Source organism: Phyllostomus hastatus, unplaced genomic scaffold (genome assembly GCF_019186645.2).
Source record: "Phyllostomus hastatus isolate PE091 unplaced genomic scaffold, TTU_PhHast_1.1 phas_scaffold_501, whole genome shotgun sequence".
Lineage (NCBI taxonomy): Eukaryota > Metazoa > Chordata > Mammalia > Chiroptera > Phyllostomidae > Phyllostomus > Phyllostomus hastatus.
Window position 1 is genome coordinate 53,431,561 of NW_025334033.1, and position 8,082 is coordinate 53,439,642.

Consider the following 8,082-nt stretch of genomic DNA (forward strand, 5'->3'; position numbering starts at 1 on the left):
AGCAGCCCCACAGAGGGGCTTTACTTGCCTTATTCGTACAGAAGAACTAGTCAAGGCTCTATGGCTATGGCATAGAAGGAACTAGGATTTGAGTTCAGATCTTTCTGACTCTAAGCCTCAGCTCCAGCTGCACACAGGGTTATAGCTCTGTTCCCAAAACATGCTCTGGAGAACCCTGATCCTGCCGAGTGTTAAAGGAAAAAGGGTTCCCTGTTCTCAGAGATATTTGCATTGGTTCTCCACATATTTGCACTTTGGTTGTGGTTTAAAGTGGGGGACTGCCCACACAGTTGTTTCTAACATCCACCTGTGGCTGAGAGAGGGATTTTGTTTGTTTTTCTGTGTGTGTGTTTTGTTTTTAATAGCTGGTGACTGGGTTGACACCTTGGGATTATTCCATGGGAGCTGATCATTATCTGATCTAAGTATAAGGTAGCCCTTTTGGTAGACTGTCTGGGTCATAGATATGTGGAATATTAGAGTGAGGAGTGCTTCAAAAAGGACAATATGGGCTATCCCTTTATTTTAGAAATGAGGATGTTGAGGCAGACGGAGACCAACACCTTATGTAAGGACAGATTTTGGTTTGGCTGAGACAGGACTAGAACCCAGGACCTAGGCCTCCTGCCTCCTAGACCAGAGTTCTTCACTTCTTCTGTGAATATGAGAACTGTTTTCTAAATTTCCTGGTAATCCAAGGGTGGTTATATATCTATTCTCCCTCTGTTTCCATTTCTCTGTGTTTTAGCTCATGTTCACACACTCTCTGTTTCAAGTGCTCCTCCCGATTGTGTTTGAGTTCACAACAAGATGGCAGGTTGATCATAGACAAAGGGGCTTAGAGAATTCAGCAGAAGGATCCTCAGGGTACAGGGGATACAGCTGAATACAGTCTTGCATCAACTCTGATAGGGAAAGTTGTGCATCATTACACATTAGATTTGTAACTGTAAAGATAAGATTTTACAGTTGAATCATATCAGGAATGCTTTCTACTTAAAGACCACCACAATCACCCTTTGCCTTATTCATTCCATTTCTAGGAATTTATCTGGCAAAGATGTGTGCATAGAAATGTTTTTAAAACATTGTATGCAATAGCAAGAGACTACAAACCACCTAAATACCTACTGATGGGGGGTGGTTATGAAAACTGTGGTGTGTTCATGCAGTGGAGTACACAGACCCATGAAACATAACATGGCGGATCTTATGGGTTGGTACAGTGCGACCTACAAGATCTATTAAGTGAAAATATAAGGTATGTGCCTGTCTTGGTTTGAAATCAGAACCTTAGAAAAAGATCTGGGTGAAGGTGGTTTATGTGGAAAGTGACCCCAGGAAAAATGAATGGCGAGTGAACAGAGCGAGACAGAAAATTCAAATGAAGGGTATGTTTGTGAGTTATTGCTATATCTAAGGGAAGCCCAAGCAAGTCCAGACTTTTGAAAAACACACACTGTCTGTCTCCCAGAATTGTCCCTCTGTTGGTAAAATGGAAGGCTGGGCATTTATTAATGAACTCCACCCCGCATTGGTTAAGGGTGTCCCAGAGACTTAACTGCCTCTTACTTCTGGCTGCATTTGATTTTGGAGAAAGCCCTAGAGTTCAGGGTGGGGCTTTGTCAGTGTGCTGGAAAGGGACTGTCCAGGGGAGTTGCAGCAGAAATCCCGGGTGGTGTGATAAGATGGGATGCTAGGCACCAAAAGTATCTGTATAATATAAAAAATGTCTACTTGCCTTTAAACAGAGTATGTGTGTGTGTGTGTGTGTGTGTGTGTGTGTGTGTGTGAGTGTATACTTACATACAGATCCATACGTGAATACCAGTATGCAGATGTATGCACATGGACAATTTTCCAATAAACATAAAATCCCTGGGAACAGAGGTTACCTTGGGGTAGAGAGCTGGGATTTTTGCAGGTCTGGCCATTTGGTATGGCAGAGGACTGGTTTTTCCATATTTAACTTTTTGTGCTAGTTGCTGTTTTTTGACCTCATGAATGTATTTCTTTAACAATATTTTAATTAATTTTACTGAGGCATAACATATATAATAAAGTGCACTCATTTTAGGTGTGCAGTGTAATGAGTTTCAACAAACACACACTGAAATAAGCACACTTACAGTCCAGAAATGTAACGTTTCCACCCAGTTCCCTGTCGGCCAGTTGTAGTCAATTCCCTCCTCTTGGTCCCGGTGAGCACTGCTCTGCTTTACATCATCTTCACTTACATTTGTCTTTCCCAGAGTTCCTATAAAAGGAACCAAACACTATATACTTTCTTGTGTCTGGCTTATTTTGCTCCGCATAATGTTTCTGTGAATGATCCATTGCATATATTTCTATCAATAGCTTGCTCCTTTTTACTGCTGAATTTCTTTTGTAGGAATGTAATACATTTTGCTTCTTATTCACTTTTCAGTGGACTTATGGATTGTGTCTGGTTTTGAGTTATTGTGAATGAAAGTTATGAAAAAGTCATGAACACTTACAATAAGTCTTTGTGCAGGCATATGTTTTCATTTTTCTCATATAAATACCTAGGGGATTGCTCAGTCATGTAGTAATGGAATATTTCACATTATAAGAAATTGCCAGATTTTTCCAAAGAGCTATATTATTTTCATTTCTACTAGCAAAGTACGAGAATTCCGGTTGTTCCACAATCTTGCCAACACTTGGTATTGTTTTTCTTTTTAAGTTTAGCTCTTCTAGTGGGTGGCAGTAGTTCCTCACGGTTTTGATTCACATTTCTCCGATGATAATGATGTCGAGCACATTTTCATTTGCACACTTGCCATTTATATTTCCTCTTTTGTGAAGTGCCTGTTCGAAATTTTTCCTATGCTTAATTAAGTTAATATCCTATAATTGAGCTATGAGAGTTCTTTATATATTCCAGGTATAAGCCTTTTGCATGCTATATGTATGCGATACATATTTTTTATGGCTTGCCCTTTCTTTCCTTTCTAATGCCACCTTTCAAAGACTAGGAAGGCTTAATTTTGATATAGTCCAATTTGTCAAATTTTTCTTCCTAGAATATATGCTTTATGCGTACTAAGAGCTCTTTGCCTGTACCATGGTCATAACATTTTCTCCTGTGTTTTCACTTAGAAGTTTTTAGTTCAGCATTTACAGATTAAGCTAATGAACAATTTTAAGTTATTTTTTATGTATAGTGTAAGGCAATATTCAAAGTTTATTTTATTCCTAGGATATTCAATTGTTCTCATAACATTTGTTGAAAATCCTTTCACATTGGATTCCTTTGGCGTTTTTTGTCAAAAATTAATTGACCATATATGAGTAGGTCTATTTCTGCACTCTTTATTCTGTTCCATTGACCTCTGTGTCTATCTTATGTTAATTGCACACTGTTTTATTATTGGTAGATTTATGGAAAATCTTAAAATAGTTTATCAGGGGTGTCCAACCCTTGACCTGTGGGCCACATGTGGCCTGGGATGGCTATTAATGCAGTCCAACACAAAATTGTAAATTTACTTAAAACATTATGAAACTTTTTTGTGATTACATGTCACAATGTATTTAATGTGTGGCCCAAGACAACTCTTCTTTTTCCAGTGTGGCCCAGAGATGCCAAAAGGTTGGACACCCCTGTTCTTATACTATTTTAGGATGTAGTGCAGGAGGTAGTCTAAATTGACCAACTTTGTTCTCCTTTTTCAAAGTTTTTTTTTTTTTTTGCTATTTTAAGTCCTTAACATTTATCTATAAATTTTATTGCCAGTTTATCAATTTCTATTAAGAAACAACCTGGTGGCATTATGATTGAGGTTATATTGAATACCTATATCTTAACAAAACTGTCTTTCAATCTATAAGCTTTGTACGTATCCTCATTTATTTAGATCTTCTTGAATTTTTTTAGTGACTATTTTATCATTTTCAGTGTAGAGATTTAACATGTTTTGTTAACTTTATCCATAAGTGTTTTACTTGTTTCTGATGTTATTATAAATGGTACTTGTGGTAGCCAGCCTCTACACTGGCTCCCAGTAATCCTTCCCTTCTAATGTTAATGCCTTCATGTAACAGCATGGCCTCTGTCCCAATTCCCATACCCATTTTGTACCAGAGCTGCTCTGCACGGGCAATAGAATATGTCAGAAGTAGAATGTTACTTTTAAGACTAGGTAATAGAAGGCATCACGGCTTCCTCTTTGCTCTCCTTGCATTGCTTGCCTTGAAAGACATGGGAGCCAATCGGTTGCAAATCCAGTATGGCGAAGTACAGTGATCTCCATAAATGAGGAACTGAGGCCTCCACCAGCAAGCCAGGAATGAGTGGTCTTGAAAATGGATCCTCCAGCCCCAGTCAAGCCTTCGGATGACAGCAGCCTTTGTTGACATCTTGACTGCAACATCCTGAGTGACCCTGAGCTGAAGGACCACTCAGTGCAGCTGCTGCCAGATTCCTGACTCTCAGAAATTGTGTGAGATCATGAACTTCTGTTGTTTTAAGTTGGTAATTTTTTGTGCAGCACTTGAGAACTAATACAATATTATTTTTTTAAATTAACAGTATTTATTTTATTTCAATTTCCAATTCTTCAATATCCAAATAGCATATAGAAATTCTATTTTCCTATTTTTCAAATATAGACCTTGTGACCTGTGTCCCTGCTCAAACCAGTGCCTTTGCAGACATCCTAGGATTTTCTGCACAGTCAATCATGACATCTGCGACAAAGACAGTTTTACTTCTTTTCAAATCTTGATGCCTTTTATTTATTCTACTGCCTTATTAAACTAGCTAGGACTTTGAGTATTATGTTGAATAATACTGAAACATTGAATCTCAGTATGTTGAAAATGGTGAGAGCAGGCATTCTGGCCTCGTTCTTGATCTTGAGGGGAAAGCCCTCAGCCTTTCACTGTAAGAACAATATTGGGTGTAGTTTTCCCACAGATGTTATGTATTGGGTTGAGGAAATTTTCTTTTGTTCTTAAGAAATTTTCCCAATTCCTGTTGTTAATACTAGGCTTATAGTTTAGTTATGTTAATGGATAGTTGTTATAGTGAGCCCTACACATATACATAGAGTTACTATATTTAAATTCATATAAAACTATATTTACATGTTTAAGTTACACTTTTGAAATCAGAAGATAAAGCAAAGCTTAAGTTTACAACAAAGAAAAGAAAAGTACCCAGGGCAAAAATAGAGTTAACAGTAAAAATATCACTTTCTGTTGTTCTTGATACAACATGTAGACATTTTTTTGTCAGAAAGCTACAGCTTCTTAATCTGTTCAAAAGATGAACGGTTCAATACCATTTTGCCAGAAACTTGTTTGGCTGGATCATAAACTGACATTTTTGAGAGCAAATCTAAGGTATTTTCAATCAAGTTTTTGCCTTGGGATAGTAGGTTTCCCACTGGTTTCCACTAGGAAATGTATCCTTTTTTTTTTCCTTTTTGCCACTCATTCAGCATTCCCTCCCTCTTACTCTTCCAAACGAAGAGAACAATCATCAGTGGCTATTGGCAGTTGTACAAACAACACCCAAAGCCGTCTTCACATTCAGGAGAGAACACCGTGCCTCCTCCTGTGGTTCAGGTGCTCTACACATTCAGAGAAACTTGCTAGTAACAAACTATAGAAACGATCCCGGACAGTATAGTCTTTTGGAAATATATTCATATAGTCCTGTAAAGATTCTGCTTCTGGCCACACTTTATTACTGAGGGTGCTCAAAACTCTGAAGATCGTGATGAGTTGGTGAACTTCTGAATACCAGTGGGAAAATTGGTTGCGTATGGCTAACTCTGCAAGTATGGCGTCTGTCCTCCAAAGGTCAGTGGGAGTGGAGTAGTGAGCTGACTGGTCCCAACAGCACTGCTAGAGATCTCTCCATACCAGAGTGCTACTGCTTCGCGTATATATCCTCTAATAGGTACTCCAAAAGCTCTGGCAAGGCCAAAGCCAGCCAGTTTAATTGTTCTTTTGTTATCAATAGGTTTTGAGGTGTAAGTCTCTGTAAGGTGTCTTCTAGAGTGACAGAATACAATCCCTTGCACGGTTTGGTTCAAATCACAAGTGGTGAACCCATGAACTGGTCAGAAGGGATAGCATCCAAGTTATTTCTTGAGATCCCAAGTATTCAAAGATGGGATATAACCTGGAATCCTCATAGTGCCTCTTGAAGACTGACTGTGTTTGAATGACAGAGTTCTTCTAACAGAAATTTCCAGAATTACTGCACTAGGAAACATTCCCTCTTTATTTTCCCATCTGATTTTCTTCGTGGCTACCACATGACCTGTAGTTTCGTATCTTCCCTGATATAACTCCATAGGTACTTTCTCCAATTTTTCCCTGTTTTGTATATAATATTCCATGGCTATTCGATAGGTGTGGTAGATTCCAGCTTATTATTCTGCGGTGGGTGGCGGTGGCAGGGCTGGGGAGTTTGGGAGAGTGGTGAAGACAGAAGTGGCTACTACCTTGTCTGTGTCGCTCTTTCCTAAACCCCTGAAACCCTGAGTCCATTGAGATCATTGTATTTTTCTTTTTTTTGTTGTGTTAATATGGTGAATTACATTGATAGATATTTGAATGTCATTGCATTTGTGAGATAAGCCCCACTCAGTCATCACATATAAATTGCTTTTGAAAATACTTGATGAATACTTGTCTCTCTCCTATTGTTTCAGGCACATTTGCATTCCACGCATGTGAGCCTGGCCAAGAGATGCTGCTCCCCATCAGCTGCTGCATGGGATCACAGCAGCCCTGTAACAGAAACCCCCCATAGATTCTATTACTCAGGGTTCTCTTTGCCCGCTGCTGATAACAACTGTGGCTCTCCATGCCAGAGTTTGGCAAAAAGAAAAAAGAACTATTTATATTTATTCAAAAGTTATACAGGTTCAGAATAATGGCAGAATGTCACCGTTAAGTCCCAAAGTCCCTTTAAAACACCCACAAGCAGACACACACAGTCCCGCCTCCTCTTGCCAAACCAGGCCAGTCATGGGTAGTGTATCTCAGGAAAAGAAAATAGAAGTCTGTAGCTCGGCTAGGCTCCTGTTCTTAATCCAAAACTGCATGGCACTTCCGCATGGCGGGCCAGTGGGAGTCCTTCTGCATTATTTCAAACCACATGGCCAAGACCCTGCACTGCTGCTCCATGGCCAAGAGGCTTCTCCTTCCCCAGCCACATAGTCAAGACAGTGAGAGAGACAGAGAGAGAGAGCCTTTCATGGCTCTTCTACTCTCCTTCCCACATGATCCAGAGCTCTAGCATGGCTAAGCGAGAGCTCCCTTTCTGCTGCCAAACCACATGGTTAAGCCTCCAGTATGGCTGCCATGCTTAGGTTTAAATCCCAGCACTGATCTTCCTCTGTAATCCCATTTCCGACTCCTCCCACACTAGGTTATACTTGCTAGTAGTCTGGTTTCTTCTGCCTTTCTTGGCTGCCATTGTTAGTCTGGGCAAATGTGGCTCCTTGAAGTTGGAGCTGCTTCTACTCCAAGCTGCTCTCACAAGCTCAGGAAGCCCCCTCCGCCTATATCACATCGTGGGTTAGAGTCATGCCCATCTCCCTGGCTCTGAGTAGGCATAGCTTTTAACATTACTAAAACACTGGCCAAATTCTCTACATACGCAAAGTAGCTCTCAGTGGCCCTCCTCCACTTCCCTCACCCCCTAAGCAATAGCGGTGGAGGCTTTGGGATTTGTGAGGATCTCTAGCTCAGGACTCTGTTACAGGCCCTTGGGCCTGAAATGTGCACAGGTAGGTTTTTGTAACCTTCTATGATCCCTGGGAAAAGTGCCCAGACTGAGACATGTGGGAATCTTGATAAATTGTTGACAATTTCCTGCTACCTTGAATCAATATATTTGTTCAAATCAAATGTTTGTTCAGTTTTTATTTGGAGGAGGAGCTGAAAACTGGGACCATGAGTGGGAGGATGGAGAGGAAAGACTGGCTGCTAGAAACCTCAGAGTAGGGGGAATGTGTGAATTATTACCCGAAAATGATAAATATTCACTGTTGAAGGTGTGGCCCTTTTGGGTCTTAGCCACACCTCCAGCATCAT

The 8,082-nt window shown here is 40.1% G+C and overlaps 1 non-coding gene and 1 pseudogene across 1 annotated transcript; both read right to left on the reverse strand.

Annotated features, from left to right (window-relative positions):
- Nucleotides 1-5,267: 5,267 nt before the first annotated feature.
- LOC123807908 lies at nucleotides 5,268-6,528 on the reverse strand (annotated as a pseudogene).
- On the reverse strand, nucleotides 5,456-5,663 carry LOC123809091. Its single transcript, XR_006783952.1, has one exon. It is a non-coding gene; the product is annotated as a small nucleolar RNA U3 (small nucleolar RNA).
- Nucleotides 6,529-8,082: the final 1,554 nt, after the last annotated feature.